The sequence below is a fragment of the Nyctereutes procyonoides genome, unplaced genomic scaffold (genome assembly GCF_905146905.1).
Source record: "Nyctereutes procyonoides isolate TBG_1078 unplaced genomic scaffold, NYPRO_anot_genome, whole genome shotgun sequence".
Lineage (NCBI taxonomy): Eukaryota > Metazoa > Chordata > Mammalia > Carnivora > Canidae > Nyctereutes > Nyctereutes procyonoides.
Window position 1 is genome coordinate 17896719 of NW_026575136.1, and position 21068 is coordinate 17917786.

Genomic DNA, 21068 nt, shown 5'->3' on the forward strand with positions numbered 1-21068 from the left:
TACTTCTGACTGGTCCAGCTTGCAGTGATGGTGGGCAGGGGGACCATCTCAAAATCCCTCTTGAGATTAGTTGAGTCTTTTCCTCATTCAGGATCCCACAGTTTTATGGCTTTGAGCTCTGGTGAGTAGAATAGCCCAGACAGTGTCGAAATAGCATAACTTACTTTGGCTGTTTAGACCAGAGGGCCAGAATTGGGAGGACAGAGTAACCTCATTTTAACCCCTTTTAAGATAAATCCTATTGTTTCCCTTCATGGCCTCATTCTTTTTTTTGTGGAACAAACCCAACCCAAATTGCTCTGTAGAACTTCCCTGAATACAGTTAGCCCCGCTTTCAATATTGCTTATTTGATTTGCAGGTGGTTTTCTTCACGACAATGTTATTACCCAAATGTTGGGAGTTTTTTGCCAAGGCAACTGAGTGTGGAATATATACAGTAAAGTTTTGAACAGGGCATTGACTCAATTTGGCCATTTTATTTCAGTACTCCTGACAATAAATAATTCCTGCAGTGAAAAGAATGCAGGCCATTCCAAGGTTTTACCTTTAAAAAAAATGTCCCTTTTGTATTGTGCATCTCTTTTTTACAAGACCTGACTCTCTCCTCAAGTTCTGGTGCATCTGTAGTTTCTCCTGCACTTATCATGTTAACTTTCTGCTACTTTCCTCTCTTCTCATATATTAGATATTCTGCTAAACGTTTTTTTTTTTTTTCCATTCAATATGTTCATCTCCTGATAACTTCAAAAATTGCATTTGGTATACTTACGGAGATGTATACCGTAAGCGACAACAAAAAATGAAATACAGGAGACTGGATTTTTCACCAATTGAACTGAGACACTGTTCTATGTCTTTTATGAAAGTAAAAAACCAGACAATGTTAATTATGCATGATATCGGATGCGATGTATGTCTGTATGTTTGTATAGCTATTCACTGTATCTGTGCTTGGAGTCTGAATAGATCTTAAACTCATTTTGTCTGGCAGGCATTAGATCCTTGAAGTTTCCCGATGTGTGGGGGGATAGCCAATATAGATGGAATAAAGGAAGCTGGTGAGACGGGATACATTATTCTTGCATTGTTTATTTATGCTCCACACTGATCCAAGACTTGGGCTAGACTTTGGGATTACACAGTTCAGTAGGTCAGGGTCCTGTCCTCTATCTACCTCCCGAGGAGTCAGAGATATTCCAAATAATTGCGATATAAAATCTAAAGCCTCATGGTCGAAGTTAGAGTCATAGAATAATGGTTGACAGGTGTGTTTCCTACAAACAGTATGGGTGTGGGAAAATGAATGGCCGGGATGAAGGAAAGGATTATGTCGTAAAAGGGTCCACTCTTAAGGAGACACACCGACTTCTCCAGGCTTGGCTCTGGGTGGGTGGGGAGGGAGCCATTGTGTTCCTTACTCAGTGTCCTACTCTCTCCTATTCCACTGGTTCTATCTTTTCCCTCTTTCCTTCTTTTTCTCCTTCTTTTACTCTGGGTCTTGCTCTAGGTGGTGCCATATATTTCCCCCTCCCCATTATAGCAAAGACTTCAGAAGAATATTTTGAATTTAAGATTCAATTCTTTACCCCTTACACATCCACTTCTCTTCCCATGGCAACTAGATTTAAACAATCCCATGAAATTATTTCATAACTATGGTTAATGAAGGCTAATCTTGCTAGAGGCAGTGGAATCTTTACATTGTCGTTAGGGTTGCCAGAGAAAATATGGGATACTCTGTACTTTAATTAGTAAACTTAACTTTAATTAGGGTAAATTTGAATTTCAGATAAAAATTATATATATTTGTTAGTATTATCACATTCAATGTACTATTTGAGATATGCTAAAATTATTGCTGTTTATCTGAAATTCCAGTTTAGCTGGGAATCCTGTATTTGAACTTCCTAAATCTTGAAACTTTAAAATTTCCCTCTGTGCAGATGAGACTCTGCACCTTTCAGTCTTTCCCTGGCTTATAGTTCCCCTTATCTATCTGTGACACTTGTCTGATCTATCTGCTGCTTTTCTTCCAGCAACCCAAACACAATTGTTATCATTACCCAGGGCTCTGTTTTTTTTTTTTTTTTACCTTTCTTTATAACAACACACTTTTCCTAGGCAATGTGATTTCCTTTCTTGGTATTTATTACCATTCACCTATGACTCCTAAATCCCCACCTCCAGCCAAGACCTCTTCTTTGACTTCTAGACCTATATATCCAGTGCAAATCGGGTATTTTCTTGTGGATGTCCTAAAGGCATCTAAACCTTCACAAACCCAGAATAAGCATTCACCCCTAACCCCAAACTGCTTCTTGTGTGAATTATTCATGTCAACAAAGGACACCACCACCACCAACCCAATTCCAAATAGAAACCCTAGTTTCATTCTCAACTCTTTCTTCCCTCCTGCTTCCATTTTTCATTGCCAACAATGACTCATTATAGTTTTCCTTAACATAGCTTAATTTGTCCCATCTTCTAGAAGTTTCCTGGAAACTTCCTAGTTTATTTCCTTATTATCTCAACAGAATATTAGATTAGCCTACAATGTAATTCCCTGTTCTGTGTGTACACACACACACTCATCTGATGTCTCCAAAACTTCAAATTTGAATAATTGAATATTATTGCTTAGTGTTCTTCAATAACTTATTATGTTCTGCAAGATGGGCTTGAGGCTTTAAATATGGACCATACTCTCCAGAATCTGACCTCTGCCCACCTCTTAAGTCCTACCTCGGAGGGATAAAAGTACACATATGGTATGGCTTCTCCATTGCTTCATGCCTTGTATGTAGTAGGCATATCATATGTTTATCCTATGGATGAGAGAATGATAGAATTTTCAGAGTGGAATCTGTTTGTAATATCATCAGGGAAAAGCACATTCCAGGTGCACTGATGAGGTACTTCTTACATTTGAGGGACTTTATATGACACATGGTTTTTCAAAAATTATATAATAAAGAATCATGAATTTGTGGCACTTATGTATGAATGTCTATACATATAAATATTTAAATGCATATAAGCATTACATGTCCCTAAGAAGGTATATGTTTATATAAATATTTAAATACTTTGAACCTGCTTTACTATTTGGCATAGTCAAGAAATGTTGACATCCTGATTGTTTGGCTCTTCTGAATAATTAATCACCACGTTTCTAACATTTATAATAGATTGAAAGACAATCCACACTACAATTTTATGAAGCTTAATGAAATCTTTGTCACAGCATCCCACCCACAATTCAGAAGGCTGTCCATTTTGTTTATCTATGATAACCATTTTTATTTATGAGAAAACAGATATCTATTTTCAGACTACACATATTCATTCAGTGTCCCCAAACTCAAAGATATCAATCACATAATACATAAATTAATATCTAAGGTGCATATATCAGTATTATTCTCAATGATTTTAATTAACTAATAGAGGTTTTCCCCAGTGGTAAGCCAAAAAAGCATTTTATTTTGAGTATGGTGCACAATAAATGCCTCTTGTAAAGTTTCAAGACTGCTCAAGGCATTGATATCTACTGAACACGTGTGGCAAATTTAATTTACTCTTCCAGATAATGTGTGTGAATGAAAATAAATTGTAAATGGACTAGGGAGGATTACTTGCCATTAATAAATGAATTCCTTTTGGCATGCAATGGCCTAAGTATTGGTGGAATTCATGTTGGATAACACAGTTCCATTGGAAGCCTCTGTAGAATCATTTCTATTTAGTTAGTAACAAGTGGAGCTTGGGGTATTATTAGGCAAAATTACAATAGCAGCGCACCGCTGTGCAGAGAAAGATCAGGGCATTTCCTCTAAGCAGCATCTTTAAAAGTCTGGCTCCTAAAACTAATGTTGTGAAGCTTCAGTTCTTTTGAATTGAGACTCCGGGGAATGAAAAAGGGTCATAATTATTAGCTAGGAATTGATGCTAACTTTGTTTATTCACTGATTTCCCACCACTTTCTATAGTATGTAAATGAGATTTTTACTTAGAAGAAGCATTCCCACTCTGAGACAGATGACAGCTGTTCAAGCCCAGGGGAGAAAGAAAACACAGCTTTTTCCTTGGCCTTTTTCTTCTTCAGCACAGCTTCTAAAGCTTCACTGAATTTTCCCAGAATTCCCTGAATAGGAACTTTCACATTCTGATTGATTAGTCATCATATCAGAGCTTACCACTTTGTAGCTCTCTTGCTACCAATTGAACGTTATGAACCGGGCTTAGAAAATTAGCTTGCTCAGCACCGTTGGGACTGTGACCTGTTTAGCAATAGATGTCTAATTCCCTATGACTCTTGTTAGGAGAATTGGGCTCAGCGTGAGAGGAGTAGAATGCCTTCCAGGAAAGGGTCTTAACACCTTTTCAAAGTGTACAGTGCTACACAAGATGCAGGGGGAGACACACACGTGGGCGCAGCCCCCCACCTCCCCGCCACACACACACACACACACACACACACACACACACACACACGCTTCCAGATCAACAGCAAGGGGAGTTTATTTCTGACTCGAGTAGGAGTCACACTCTCAGATCTCACTCTTGGGACAATCTCCCTTAGGCAGAGAGAAGTCAGGTTATCATGGATCGCTGCTAACCTGGCAGTGACAATCAGCAACAGGTGGAACATTTGTCCCCTCTTATCCCTGGAGTATCTTTTCCAGGTATGCTGTCTCCACACTCTAGCATCTCACCCAAGCTTCCAACAAACACCTGCATCTCAGCAGCCGTGTCAGAAACCCACTGCCCTCTGTACCCGTATAGAAGTTGAGATCAGAAAGTAATTCGCATTGAGGTGTGATGGCTAATTTGAATTTAATATGTGACCTCCCTCAAAACGATGTGGATTTAAAGCAGGCTGTGAGGTGGGAAAATATATGAACTTAAAGGGGGGAAAAACCATGCCCAGTGTTCAGATACAAATTTATGTATATTTATAATTTATTTATAATACGTAATATTTCTAAATTGAGTCATTCAGTTGTGCCTTCACACATAAGTTGCCTTGGGTGGATTTTGTGACATGGTGCTAATTAAAACACAATGAAGTAAACCTAAATAGGCTAAAGCTCTTACTAGCCTTAAATTGCTGCTCCACTGTAGGATAAAACAGACCTGCAGGGAGATAAGCTCCACAGCCCCCAGATCAACAAGTGGATGTTTCATCGGCTGTTTTAAGCATATTACTGCTTGAAGGGATATATACGTATGTGTACATGAAAATTTCTCCCATGTTCTCTCTTAAAAGCAATTCTGTGATAGTTTTCATTCTAGGCGCACATCAAGATGGATACAACTAAGTAGTTAAATGCGTATTCATATACTAACCTATATGCATGCATGAATGCTGGGCCAAAAAGAAAAGAAAGTGTGAAACTCCAGCCCTGAGGAAGAAAGTCTGCCCTAGAAGTGTTCCTCTCTCCCTTCAGTGCTCATTTAGCACAAACATGCTTTCCATGTGAGGGCACATCATGGAGCAGATGCGCCCCCCATCAGTGGTACTTGATGATACTGTTGAAGAGGAGACACACTACTTACCTGATGCTCAGGGTCAAGCTTGCTTGGTATCCACTGCTGCTTCACGTTACCCTCAGACACCTCGGTGAATATAGTTTTGAATGGTTCTCTGCCATAGATCATTTTTACATGAGCGCACTGGGCTGTGCAGTATGCAGCCACTGCCTTCCAAATCTAATCCAGCCGCAGAGAAATAGGCCTGGTGCCAACGCAGAAGAGGGCAGATTTAACATTAATGTTCTGCTCGGCCACTTAGAGTTTTCCTGCTGACACAGTGCTGGAACCTAGCAGATGCTCAGTAAATGTTGACTTGGTCGATGAGTGATGAATAGGTACATTATGTGACTTTAGTTGGAGCTTTCCTTACCTAAATCTCCAATATATTGTGCTTTATATAGCCACAGATGAGGCTATAACCTCAGATGTTTTTTATTAATTATAAATGTTTAATGCTTTTTTTTTTATTTTTTTTTATTTATTTATGATAGTCACAGAGAGAGAGAGAGAGAGAGAGAGAGAGAGAGAGAAAGAGGCAGAGACACAGGCAGAGGGAGAAGCAGGCTCCATGCACCGGGAGCCCGACGTGGGATTCAATCCCGGGTCTCCAGGATCGCACCCTGGGCCAAAGGCAGGCGCCAAACCGCTGCGCCACCCAGGGATCCCTCTTTAATGCTTTTAATTAAAGAAGTCACAAAATCTTCAAATTCATAAAAGGGAAGTTTTTTTTTTAACTTAACATACATCAGTGTGAATTTTTAAATCACTAATAAAGCTTATTTGTACTAAATTATACATCTACATTTTATTTTTTTATTTTTTTTTTCAAATTGTGGTGTGCAAAAATACTGGCTATCCATCCTGTGTCTCTGATCACACATGGTCTGGGAAATAGGCTGTACTTCTCCTTCTCCTATCTTTTTTTCTGCTCTCTAAATAAAATGTTACCTCTCTGCACCTTGTATTCCCAGAGCTTCAACTCTGTGCTATCTCTAATTAGGCTGGTGCGGGATTTCCTTTCTTCCCACGTGTACTGTTTTCTCTGAGTTCACAGAAAGACACATCCTACCATCTGAACAGACTGTAGTGATCTGTAGTCTGGGGTGTTGACTGAGTCAGGAAAGTGCTGTTTTCACTGGTTTACAGAAGGAATCCTTGGGAGGCCTAAAGAGAAAATGTGTGGAATTCAGAAACTGCTAGGAGTGGTACAGAGAAGAAGTTAGAATTTCAGGACTTTTATTAATATTATTAATTATTATTATTTATTACACATGTTTTTTTGAGCCCTCTTATTTTTCATTTCTGTAAGTGGCAAAACCAAGTGTTTAAAAAATTCATTCAGTGATTCAAAGACTCATTGAGTGTCTTCTGGTTTAAGTGTCGAGGCATTCATGTGCTGCGGGTGTGTATTTTAAATAATGACAGATGGCACTTTATAATAGATACCAAAGATACATAAACCTTGAGTTCAGGGTGTTAGCACTTTTTATGCCAATGAAAAATATTTTTATTTTTTTTAATTTTTATTTATTTATGATAGTCACAGAGAGAGAGAGAGAGAGAGAGAGAGAGAGGCAGAGACACAGGCAGAGGGAGAAGCAGGCTCCATGCACCGGGAGCCTGATGTGGGATTCGATCCCGGGTCTCCAGGATCAGGCCCTGGGCCAAAGGCAGGCACCAAACCGCTGCGCCGCCCAGGGATCCCCCTGAAAAATATTTTTAAATGAAAACTATCCTACATTCTAAAGCATAAATTATGAATGTGTATAATAAGGGCTTTATTTTTATTTTTATTTCAATAATAAAGTAGAAATTTGATACGCTAAGATGTATTCAATTAAGGGCAAATCTGACAGAAATTTTAAGGCTGCTTAAAATTCTAGTCTGCTTCGATATCCTTAGAATCTGGTGGTGTGCAGAGTTGGACGTAAAGCATCCTCTAATTTTGTTCATGTAGATAACATGATGTCTTGAAAATCAAGACACCTGGGTCTTTTATCTGTTGCTAATACTAGCTGGGTAGGAGATCGGGGATGTGAAATAGGTCGTCATTAAGGTCTATTCCAGCTTTAACAAGCTATTAATGAAATGTTGATTGTCAAACAAAAAATGTGCATTTTGTTTTCTGAAGGAGCTACATTTGCATGAGGCTGCCCCAACCACTCTGAATGTTAATAAGAGCCAGAGGACTAGCAGCAAATCAAAACACAAGTGCTGCTAAAATGAATTTATAAGAAAAAGAATGATTATTTTGCTTGAAAAGCCACAGGGTGGCCTGTAGAATCTAATGCAGGGAGGCTTGGAGAATATATGAGAATCAACACGAATGGTGTTATCTGAGCCTATGTTGTAAGGAGAATCCAAATGATCCAATATGTTCCTGTGTCATTTTCCACTTGCAGGGGAGACAGCTAATTTTTATTTTTCAGTTTTCATTTTAAAACCAAACTCAGAAGTGATGACTGCCGTAGAAGACCCAAGGCTGTTGGGAGGGAATTACAACATAGCACGTTGTCTTTGAGAAGTATAATTGACTTGTACTAATTTTATATTAAGTAATATTTTGCTATGAGTTAGATCACATGCAAATACTCCAGACATTTACCATGTATGTGAAAAGTCTGTTGGGTTTTATTTCCAGGCAATTCCGTGTATCGTATTTCCAGCCTGTGTCCCACTATGCCTCCTGAACAATCTCTGTTGGAAGCAGAGGGAGAATCTTGGTACTTATTTGGAATTCTCTGCTTCCTTTGTGCTGTCTCACACTGCTGACCCCAAAGAATAAGAAGTTCACTTTGTATCAGTCTTCTAGGGCTACCCTAACAGAATACATATTCTCAGTGACTTGAACAACAGACATTTATTTTCTCACAGTTCTTGAGGTTGGAGTCCAAGACGAAAGTATTGGCAGGTTTTCTTATGTGTGTGTGTTGCAGTGTGTGTGGGGGGTACCTCTGGTGTCCTGTTGTCTCTCTCTGTAAGAATGCCCATCCCATTGGATTAGGGCTCCCAACCCATCTGACCTCATATAACTTTTAATTACTTCCTGTAATTATGTCCTGTCTCCAAATACAGTCATGTTGGGAGTTAGGACCTCAATATGTGAATTTTGGGGGACACAATTCAGCTTATAAAAAAACATTAAAATTATTTTCAGTGATAATCCTTATCTGCTGAAAATCTCTTAATTCAGTATCCTCAGATACTTTCCACATTTTCTTTTTTAATCTGATTCTAGTTGAAAAACAAAACATAATGCAAGAGGATTTATTTATTTTTCCCCTGAGGAAATTATATTTTGGTATTGAGATTTTAAATGTTAAGTTCACCTCATCATCTGCTTCTATTGTTTTACAAATGCAAAGAGGCAGAGTTTATCTCTGAATCTATATTGTAAAGGTTACAGAGCTCTTCCCCTGAAAGCTAGCTATACAAAGAGGTAAGATCTTTCCTATTACTCTTGATTGTTCTTTTAAGGGTTAGGAAATTTTGACTCAGTAATTCATTCTGAAACATTTTAAAGAAATAAATACCTACTGTGTGTCTATCACTATTCTAGGCAACAGCATGATAAAAGAGAGCAAAATTTCTCCCCCAGAGAAGCTCCAAGTTCCTGGTCTGGATAACGAAATATATGGTCATTCTTTCTCACACAAAATAAACTCTTCAATGTTTGCCTGTGTTTCTTGCCTAATGCCACCTTTTCGCTTAGCACTCATTGCTAACCTCGGTCATTTTTGCTGAGACAAAAATATTGAGGGTAAAATGAAATCAACTGTGTTATGTTCATTTGTAAAATGATGGATTAGACTAGATCAATGGTTTTCAACCTTGTCTATCCATTATAATCACCTAGGGAGTCTTAAAAATATACAGTGGACCCCAGAGATTTCACTGACTTGGTCTATGATGAATCCTGACTGTTGATAGATTTAAAAACATGTCCAAGTGATTTTTATGCACAGCCAGAATTGAGAGCATCTGAATTAGATGATCACTTAGACTCCTCACTGATCTAAAATGCTGTCTCCGTGGATTCTTAGCCTTTCTTCCCAAATCTGGAATTGTGCTCTAGAATAAGTTGGAAAAGTTATTTATATTCCTCAGCAGATGTGTATGAAAGGGGCTGTTGATGCTTCTATGAACAAATCTCTGCTCTCAGTGAGATGGAATTAAATTAATTTTGTGAATTCAAGTTGTTTAAATGTAGCTTAAAAAAAATAAAAATAAATAAATAAAAAATAAAAAAAAATACATAAATGTAGCTTAAATGTGGGGAATACAGAGAAAATGACAAGATTTAAACAGAGCAGGTTGAAAGGACCTTGTCCATTGTGCTCAGTACTTCATAGTTTGCGTTGAAGGTGATGCTTTGTCATTGAGAAAATGTCAAGCAGCGGATAGTCTAAAAGTCACTGGTTTAGGGAGGTCGGAAGGGAATAGACATGGAGAGAATCGATGGAAGGGGCCAAAAGGCAAGGTAGTTAAAAGTACCGCGAGGCCGTTACAGCAATGTGGGGAGGGAAGGATGAGTGCCTAACCTAACCAGTGGGATGGAGACAGAGCAGATTTGTATCAAGAGAAATCTTTAAGGAACTGATAGAATTTATGGCAAGTAAAGCAATTTCTGCCTTCAATTTTGGCAAATGGCTAGTTTGGTGAAACTTTTTGGAAAAAAAAAAAAAAGTCAGGATATAAGACGGACGGATCTTGGTCATGATTTTTAAACCTGCTGAGTTTGTAAGGCATTCAAGGAAAATTATTTCGTATAGTCAGATCCTTAAGGAAAGGTTTAAGATACAGAAAAAAAAAAATGCAGTGTTGTGATTATTTTGGAAACAAGGATGATACTGAAATTGCTTCCAGAGAATGTTATAGTTCAGGAGGAAGGCACGGACAGATCCTTAGTTGTAGAAAAGTAGAAAGAGAGGGAAAAGAAATAAACATGAGAAACAAAAAGTTAAGTACAGTCTTGAACAAAGTCATATCCTGGAGGTTGAAGGAGAAGAGAGTCTCAACGAGGAGGAGTGGCCCGCAGTGTCCAACTCAGCAGAGTGGCTGAGTTCCAACAGCTACTTGTTTGAATGCCAAATATCTACTTGCTCTGTGTGTGTTCGTCACTTCCTTCTCAATAATTCTGAGACGTAGGTATTATTATCACCTCATTTTATAGACGAGGAAACCAAAGTGCAGCTAATGTTTTGCTGAAGACCACATGGTGATAAATGGCACCATGAGGATGTGAATCTGGGGAGGGTGACTCCAGAAGTCATGCTCTCAATGATCCTGCTGAATTGGTGGTAGGGAGGAGGAGAGAGACCTGTGTCCACTAGAACATGGGCAATGAGCTTGGTGAGATCAGCGATCAGTAAATGGTGTGGATCTCACGCGGGAGGGGTGGAAGAGAGAGCTAGGGGTAAGGGAAGGTGCTCTTTTTAAAATCCTCAGGTGTGAAGGAAGGCCCATCATAAGGGAATTCCCGAGGGTGACCTAGTATCAAAGAATGATTATATCTAAAGAGGGGAGAGGTGGGATATTCTTATGGTCTGCAAGAAATAGCCAAGAGAAACGCAGAAGGTAGAGCTACAGAAGGCAAGTCACTAAGGACGCTTCACGTGAAGGTGAAGGAGGATGGTAGACCAGAAGACCCGACGGAGGAGGATCACTACTGACTGCCTCTTCCCAAGAAAGAGGAAGGATGTACTAGCATATAAGGGTAGGAAAGTTGTGGAAGAGTATTTACACAAAGACCACTCTCTTTCTTCCCCCAAGAAATCAGTACAGGGTCTGCTCAGATGGGACGCCAAGCTCTTTGACTCTACAGACTTTGCCATGACCAGTAGGCCCCAATGTTGCCCACTCACCCACTCAGCACAGAGGCCTCCCTCCTTAGTCTGCACATTCTTCAAGTTTTACCTACTGAATTCAGTTCATATTTCCTCCCCTCATTGAGGAGGGAGGCCAGTTCCAAGCAAAAAAATACCTCTCAATCAAAGAATGGCAAAGGACAGGATCTCGCATCACTTCTGTCCGGGGTGACCCGCAAGGAGTCCGAGATTGATCTGCACTTTCCCGTTACCTCTCAGTGAACTGGATGAGAGGAGTACCACCAGGTAACACATCCAGTCAGATTGGCAGTGATCGGCCTGCCTGTGGAAGGGATGCGAACGGAATTAATAATGCTTCAAACTCAAGCAGAAAGAACCTCGGAGGCAGGATGCCTTCAAATGAAATCCCAAATGCAGGCTTTCTCCCCCCTTCACTGAACAGGCGGAGTGGTTGCAAAGGGCAACTCCAACAACTTTCTGCGGGCAGCCCAGTCACTGTCAATCTAACTTGAAAAGGAAAGGGGATGTCAGTTCTCTAGAAAGCACACGTCCCCTGAGACATAGGCACGGCTTTCGTGTTCAATCACTGTATTTAATTCAATTATCTGCCCCCGCCACCCCCAACTGTCTGCCTTACAAGGAAGGTTGGGAAGAGAGTGATGCTTGATGCTTCTGCAAGTCCCAAAAGATGTGCATTCTTTATTAGGGAATTCAATAAAGGATGAGCTCTTACTCACCCAGCTGCTTCCTCTGGGAAGTTGTCAAGGGCTCCAGCTGCCAGCAGCAGGAGGATGACCAGGTCTATGCAATGAATTGGTTATTATCATTATGTCTTAGATTGGATTCAGCCAGTTGTCATTTTAAAAAGATGGCTTATTTCAACTACGCTTAAAAATGTCATCTTTCTGGGTGTGAGAAACACCACAGAATCTTATTCAGTTCTAGAATGTTCAATCTAGTTATCCAGGTAGGGCTATGATGAGGTCTAATGGTTTCCCTTTCTTCCTTCCTTCGTCTTATCTGTCTTCCTGTTTGCCCATTCCAAGGGACTGTTTCCATTAGAATCTCTACAAGAAGGTGAGGAAGAGGAGAAAAAGAATTTGCAGTTTGCCTAACTGCATTAATTTTACTTTAGCGAAGATTCTAATGAAACAATGCAAAAAAAAAAAAATCAGTGAGGTTAAAATTGCAAATATTGGGATGCCTGGGTGGCTCAGCGGTTGAGCAACTGCCTTGGGCCCAGGGTGTGATCCTGGGGTCCCCACATTGGGTTCCCTGCATGGAGTCTGCTTCTCCCTTCTCCCAGAGGCCTGGGTCTCTGCCTCTCTCTTCTGTGTCTCTCATGAGTAAATAAATAAAAAATCTTTAATTAAAAAAATTGCAAAGATTGTTATAAAGTAAAATAAGATTTTTAAAATTTATAGGTCCTTGTGTAATGCACATCCTTGACAATAAATGAATCATTCAGTGGTTAAATACCGAATGACTAAAATAATCAAAACTGGTTGGTGAAGATTATTTGCCTCTTTCTCTCATATAACAGGTAACTCATGAAGGGAAAAAAAACAAATGAATAAGCCATATCAATGACCATCAACTGAAGAAAGTGAGGCTAAGCAGATTTTAGCATTATCAAGTTACATTCTATTTTTTTTCAGAGTTTAAGTATATTGTTATTATTTTTTATTAAAATGGACCCATAATGTCCATGAAGATGTATCCTAAGCCACTGACCCCCACTTTAAGACTGTATAGACCCTCTTTAAGAAGAGAAATTTTCAGAGCCTCAGTACCATATGCTCTCATCTTGAGAAATGTTGGCTACGGAGTCTAAGCCTCAGTCCACGAACATATCTTTTAACTGCAAAGAATCATAGCAAAATATAAGATTTATCTTTATAATGGTAAAACTCATTTTGGATTCGAATTGCAAATGAAAACCAAAAAAACAAAATGTCATGGACCTCAAGTTTATGCCTGCAGGCTCAATTTGAAAAACATTATCTGAAGCACTATTTAACCAAAACTTGAAACTTTCCAAGGATTTTCTTTTTTATATATGTGTTAAATTGCCAACTTTCTTTGAGCTTTATATTTAATTCAGTCTGAATCCTGCTCCCAAGCTTTCCCCATCCTTCTAGGATCTGAACAATAATGAAAGGGTTGCCCACAAAAATGAGTATCTTCTGAAACTCTTTCCCCAAGGGGTTGGCAAGCCTCTTTCTTTTTTCTCTCCACTTCAGATTTGGGGGTGAGGAGTGTGTCCTTTAAAAGCTGATCTCATCAGCAGCTTATTTAGTCACAGATATGTCTCTGTGTGTGCTCCCACAACATACATTTATTAAATACCAGTAAATGGGAGTGAGGGTGGCACAATTACTGTTTGGGGCATTCGATTATTTATTAATCATCTTTGTGAATAATTTTCCATAACTAAGTTTACCATAAGAAGATACTTTGTAAAATATAAATTCCTATTTTTTCTTAAGTATTTTCTATCTCAATTAGACGATTAGATTATGCACTTGGAAAGATAATGATCAACACAAGTAAATGAGTAATGAAGTAAAGATATGAGGGTACAGGGGAGATGAGTTTGAGGAAAGTGAAATTTAAGCAAGGTCACGGAAGAAAGGTAGGATTGAGATAGACAAAACGGAGGCAGGAAGGTATTGTAGGCAGGACCCACCAGAGAATTAAGGGCAGGAAATCTTATTTGGAGGAGATAACCAAATAAGTCAATCAAAGGAAGCCAATTATCATATGATTTCACTCATATGTGGAAATTAAGAAACAGAGCAGAGGATCATAGGGGAAAGGAGGGGAAAATAAAATAAGATGAAATCAGAGAGGGAGACAAACCATAAGAGTCTCTTAACTCTAGGAAGCAAACTGAGGGTGGCTGGAGGGAGGTTGGTGGGGGGACGGGGTATCTGAGGCATTAAGGAGGGCGAGGGATGTAATGAGCACAGAGTGTTATGTGCAACTGATGAATCACTAAACTTTATCTCTGAAACTAATAATACACTATATGTTAATTAATTGAATTTAAATTTTAAAAGTTTTTAAAAAGAACAATATGGCTGAGGTGAGAGGCTCTGAGAAAGAGCTTTCCAAAACAGATTCAGGAAGTCTTGGGGCTCCTGGGTGGCTCAGTGGTTGAGCACTGGCCTTTGGCTCAGATTGTGACCCCAGGGTCCTGGGATGGAGTTTTGCATCAGGCTCCCTGGAGACCCTGCTTCTCCCTCTGCCTCTCTCTCTCTCTCTCTCTCTCTCTCTCTCTCTCTTCCTGAGTCTCTCATGCATAAATAAATAAAATCTTTAAAAAAACAATAAAAGTCTCAGCACTTAGATGCTGGAGGTTTGAGCAGGGCAGTGAAATGAAGACAGGAGTGCCTCTGGATGATTAACCTGGCAGTGGTGGGAGGAAGGATATATATTTTTAAAAAAAGAAAGGAAGTGGAAAATTCAAGTCAAAGTATTTGCTTATTTTTGTTTTCTACAGCCAAGTGCTTCAAGGGGGGCGTCGATAGAGCTGTCTTTCATTTGCAGCCTTTTCTTCAGGCATAGGTACTAAGGAGCGCAGCATGCTCGTCAGGTGACAACTGCAGGATGTCTGTGCAATCATGCATTCCCTGCCAAAGGCCTGCTTCTTCACCCAGGGCTCTGTGGTTGACACTGTACATGCAAACACTTCACATATCCATTGCCTTTACTCTTTGCTCGTCTTGCCTGTTCACTGTATCACTTGCTTGGGGCAGTTATTTCTCCACATTGGCACGGTTCACGTTTGGGCCTGGGTGATTCTTTGGTCTGCGAAGGTGCCCTGTCCCTGGTCTCTATCTGCTGGACGCCAGTAGCATCCTTCCTTGCCTGCCCACATTGTAACAACCAAAAATGTCTCCAGGCATTTCCTGATGCCCCCCCCCCCGAGGGGATAAAATCACCCCCCATGGAGAGTCATAGGCCGCAGATTCTGTTGTTAAAGATAAACGTTTATGGCAGCAGAAGAGAAATTCTGTCCCCTCTCCATTATTGCCAGGCTATGAGTTTTGTGGGGACTGGGGGCATCTGAGAACCATAAATGTCAGCCATGCAGTTTGATATGACTTCTTCACTGGCATATTCCAACCCACCTGCTCAACGATAATGCGAAATGGTCCAGGTAACTAACGGGTTGTCTGTAGGTCCTGGTTTGCCTGAGAGAGTCCTGGTTTATACCTGTTCTGTGTGTGGTTGATGGTTGGTTGGTTGGTTGGTTGGTTGGTTGGTTGGCTTTTCCTATTTTTGTCTGGTTAATACCCACCTTCGCTCTCTAAATTGTCCTGGATCAGATGGTAAACTGTATCATCATTCTAACACAGGAGATACTGGAACATTACCTGGAACAGCCAGAGGGACAATTTGCCTCTTTGCCGCCCCCATCCTTAGTGTTCTTTGCTTGTTCCTTCACAGTTCCAGTATCTTCTATGTGAAGACTTGAAATGGCCTTAGGAATTAACCAGGAAAGGGGCGAAGGTGCTTGCCAGGCAGAAGCAATGGGAAGTTTTATAGGGTGAGATACTGAAAAGGATATATTAAGAGACCAACAGGCTAATAGGAAAATCCAAACTTCACTTTGCAGACTTCACTTCAATTTGGAATCTACCTATCAACTTATTACCCTATCTGACAAAACGGGCAATGGCATTTTGAGGCTATAAATTCTAAATATGGCAAACATTTATCTTTTAGAAAAGAAAAAGGATTGATTGCTAGGAAGTGTCCAAAAGGAGCCGAAGGTCAGTCTCCTAGCTGTGGGTTTGCATATGTGGTGATAATGCACCCATCACCCCCCCGCCTTTTTTTTTTAAATCTGAATGTTTGTAGCCGAGACGTAAGTACAGAGGATCCAGAATACCATTACACATATAGATTTCAAAGGCTTGGGAAGAAATCTTATTTCAGCATCTGTAGTTGGTTTTATTAAAAGCAGTTTAAATTCCCCTGCCTAGAGCAGTTTGGAATTATAGAGATGGGCTGCAGAAATTTACATTTTAATTGAGGCACAAGACAAAATAGGGCATGGTGCAGCATTCACACATTACAAGGAAGAATAAATAAGATATGTATCAGCTGGGAGAAAAGAAATGACTAGTCGTTTTTCACTGCCTCCTGCACTTAATTTTTTTCCTATGGCAGTGAGCTGACTTAGGCTTGCGATGCAAAGACAGTTTTTCCAGTCAAAATGTTTATCACTTCAGAGTTTTCTTTGCGTTGAAATATCTTCACACCGTGGAGTAAATATGCAAATACTCAAACAGGCATGGGTGTGTGTGTGTGCCAGTGTGTTTGGTGGTGTCTACGATATTTCAAATATCTATAAATATAAATAACATCTCAATAAACTTCAAAGGAAATCACTTATATAGCGCGGGATATAAATGACAATTATGACAAAAGGAAATGATTTGTTAAGTACTGTAATTTGAGCTATTGTTAAGTTTTACAGACATTTAGAGAATTTTTATCTGTGGAAACGTTTCTGGCTGTGGTCAGTAAGGAAGTCTCTGAGTACTGGGGAGGACACATGTTTTCAAACTTAAAGATTTACTTGTGTTTGTCAATCCCTTTGAGAAAATATACAGTTTTTTTTTTCCATATCATACGTTTGACTCATTTTAAGAAAATTAAGTTAAGCATGCAGTTCTTGTAAAGGAAGAGGCATATGCTTAAAAGTTATGTGATGATAAAGGGCTTTTTTTAATTTTTTTTTATTTTTTATTTTATTTATTTATTTATTTATTTGTTTATTTATTTATTTTTTTATGATAGTCACAGAGAGAGAGAGAGAGAGAGAGGCAGAGACATAGGCAGAGGGAGAAGCAGGCTCCATGCACCGGGAGCCCGACGTGGGATTCAATCCCGGGTCTCCAGGATCGCGCCCTGGGCCAAAGGCAGGCACCAAACCACTGCGCCACCCAGGGATCCCGATAAGGGCTTTTTAAAAGTAATGTATTGTCAATGATTTTTAGAAAATTATTGCAATTAAGCATATTCACGCATTTCCTTAAACCTTCATCAATTTTATGGTATTTTCCATCAACTGTACATGTATTTTACATTCTTAATATGCTCTTTTAAGTCATAATTTTAATTATGGCTTAATTACAGATTATATGTTAATTATACAATTGAAAAGCCATAAACGACACATTATTGTATTATTCTTATGAGCTAGGGAGTGTAACTGGACACACGGAAAGGAAATATAATTCTTTGTCCACAAGCATGTGCCTTTCAAGCATGGAAGTCAAATGAATTCTCTACTTTTAGCTACCAAAACTTCTTAATTTGCCTTATATTTTGACTATGAATTTCCCTTTTCTTTTTCCCAGAATTTTAAAATGACACTTGATAGTCTATGAAAAAGTAATAGCATGCTTCCTCCTTGTTGCTAGTTGCTCATTTCTTAATCACATACTATTATTAAAATAAAAGGCATTTTCCTTTTTTTTTCTTAAAGATTTTATTTATTTATTCACAAGAGACACATGCAGAGGGAGAAGCAGGCTCCATGCAAAGAGCCTGATGTGGGACTAAATCCTGAGACTCTGGGATCATGACCTGAGCCGAAGGCAGATGCTTAACCACTGAATCACCCAGGCGACCCTAAAAGGCATTTTTCTTAAGGACACACACACACACACACACACACACACGCACATATATATAAAATAGAGATGGGCTCTATTGTTCCAAGGCTAAATATATGTGTGTGTGTGTGTGTGTGTGTGTGTGTGTGTGTGTGTATATGTAACTATCAAAATCACTTTTCCAATTTCTATTCATACTTCTTTTAGTTCTACCCCATAACAGTCATTTCAGGGTGATTTTGTTTGTTTGTTTGTTTTTGCTTTTGTTTGTTGTTGTTGTTTTCCCTCCAGTTTCACTCCTAGTCTGGGTGTTGTTGTTATCATTTGACATATATTTGTCTCTTCCATGTTTGAGTTTCCTTTTTTTTTGCCTTTCTTTCTTTTGGATATCCATAAACCATGTTTTAGAAAGTATTTGGAAAGTGAATGTTTTAAGTCCTTGTATATATCAGATGCCATTAGTTTGCTGTCTTAATTGTAGTAGTATGTAATAGGATGGCTGAAAGTAGATTTTGAAGTTCCATGGTTATTTTTCCTCCGAATTTTGAAGGCGTTCCTTTATTGTCTTATAATATTCAGCATTGCTGATGAGAAATATAACACCAACTTTATCCCCATCTTCTTGCAGATAGGCAGCTTTTCCTTTTGGAGGCTTTTATAATCCCTGAATCTTTGGAGACATGACATTTCATGAGTTCTGAGTAGGTGTGGGTCTTGCTGGGCACTTAACCACACAACAACTATTTTATTTGAAGAACCTTGTTATTTTTTTCATTTCTTATGTGTTTTTATCTTATTCTTCTGTTTTTTTTTTTTTTTTTTTTTTTTTTTTGGCTGGGTACAGTATACTTTATTGATGGCACATGACAAGGTAGGGCTCCCCAAGATCCTCCCCTTCCTCGGGGTCTAGGATGTAAATTGGAGGTCAGGAGATTCTCAGTATGTTAGGGGATTAAGTTGGGGCAGGGACTCCCCAGCAGCTGAGGGCCTCTCTCTTCCTCTTGTTCTTGCTGGGGCTAGTGGTCTAGGAGGCTCTTACTCCTTGGAGGGCATGTGGACCATAAGGTCCACCACCCGGTTGCTGTAGCCGAATTCATTGTCATACCAGGAAATAAGCTTGACGAAGTGGTCATTGAGGGCAATGCCAGCCCCGGCGTCAAAGGTGGAAGAGTGGGTGTCACTGTTGAAGTCACAGGAGACAACCTGGTCCTCAGTGTAGCCCAGGATGCCCTTGAGGAGACCCTCCGATGCCTGCTTCACTACCTTCTTGATGTCGTCATATTTGGCAGCTTCCTCCAGGAGGCAGGTCAGATCCACAACTGACAGATTGGGGGTGGAGACATGGAAGACCATGCCAGTGAGCTTCCCGTTCAGCTCAGGGATGACCTTGCCCACAGCCTTGGTGGCGCCAGTGGAAGCAGGGATGATGTTCTGGACAGCCCCTCAGCCATCGCCACAGCTTCCCAGAGGGGTCGTCCACGGTCTTCTGGGTGGAAGTGATGGCATGGACGGTGGTCATGAGGCCCTCCATGATGCCGAAGTGGTCATGGATGACTGTGGCTAGAGGAGCCAAGCAGTTGGTGGTGCAGGAGGCATTGCTGACAATCTTGAGGGAGTTGTCCTACTTCTCGTGGTTCACGCCCATCACAAACATGGGGGCATCAGCAGAAGGAGCAGAGATGATAACCCTCTTGGCCCTGCCCTTCAAGTGAGCCCCAGCCTTCTCCATGGTGGTGAAGACCCCAGTGGACTCCACAACATACTCAGCACCAGCATCACCCCATTTGATATTGGCAGGATCTCGCTCCTGGAAGATGGAGATGGACTTCCCGTTGATGACAAGTTTCCCGTTCTCAGCCTTGACTGTGCTGTGGAATTTGCCGTGGGTAGAATCATACTGGAACATGTACACCATGTAGTTAAGATCAATGAAGGGGTCATTGATGGCGACAATATCCACCTTGCCAGAGTTAAAAGCAGCCCTAATGACCAGGCTCCCAATACGGCCAAATCCATTCTCTCCGACCTTCACCATCATGTCTCGGGGACGCGGCTGGCCCTGCACCAGAAGATGCAGCTGTCTGTCAAAAAGGGAGGAGCAGAGAGCCTTACTCTTCTGTTTGATTTTTTTTTTTTCAGCCCTTCCATTTTCTTTGACTTCTCTTCTTAAAATTCTTATTAAATGGATGTTGGCATGCTGGGTTAATTCTCTGTCTCTTTCTCTCTCTTTTTAAAAATGGTTTCTTTCATTCACCTTTTTGTTCAGTGCAAAAATGAGATTTCCTAATTTACAGATTTTTAATCTCCTAGAACTCTTTGTTCTTGGATTTCTTTTCATCATATCGCCTTGTTCTAATTTATAGATGCAACCATTTCTCAAAGTACTGACCAGAATATTGTAAACTTATTTTCTGTTTCTTGCATTAACTTAATGTCTCTTAAGGCCAGCTGTTATCTTGGCTTATTTTGGATCTTTTGCCTTGTGCTGTTAATTTTCCTAACGTATTTGCTAATCATTGATTGCTCATTCATATTGATGAAAGAAATATGACCCGGTAGTGACCTGGCTGGTTTCACTATAGAGTAGAAGGAGACATAACAGAAAGATACATTAGAAAGCTCACAAAATGAGAGTGGCTTAAGCCTTAACCCTGCTTATGAAAGTCATTAAATTTCTTTAGAGAGTCATCTTATAATTTTAGAAACTCAAGGATATCTTACTGGTAATGATCTTTCAGCAGTGGGAGCTGGCGAACGATAAAGATATTCCTTAGGCACACTTAACCACATTTTCCTGCCCCATTTTTTAGATTTACTCTGTATATCTGGGTCTTTGTTATAAAGAATAGCTCCTACCTCCTTCCTCCTTACAGGCTTTGTCTTCTAAATATTTCAAATCTTAGTTTCACCTGCTTCGTTTAAAACATCGTATCATCTTACTTATTTTCTCTCTTCCAGATATTTTTTCCAAAAAAAGTAGCTCCAATAAGACCTAACCATTTCCTCAACCCATTTTTTTTTCAGAGCCCCAATGGGTTTACTATGTTTTGATCTCTTCCCTCTAATTTC

General features: G+C 39.8%; 1 protein-coding gene and 1 pseudogene across 1 annotated transcript in view; one reads left to right on the top strand and one right to left on the bottom strand.

The window, feature by feature from the left end:
• Nucleotides 1-21068, top strand: part of LOC129495456 (netrin receptor DCC-like) — a 735527-nt gene that overhangs the window by 214386 nt on the left and 500073 nt on the right. The window lies entirely within an intron of this gene.
• Nucleotides 19035-20034, bottom strand: LOC129495485 (glyceraldehyde-3-phosphate dehydrogenase-like; annotated as a pseudogene).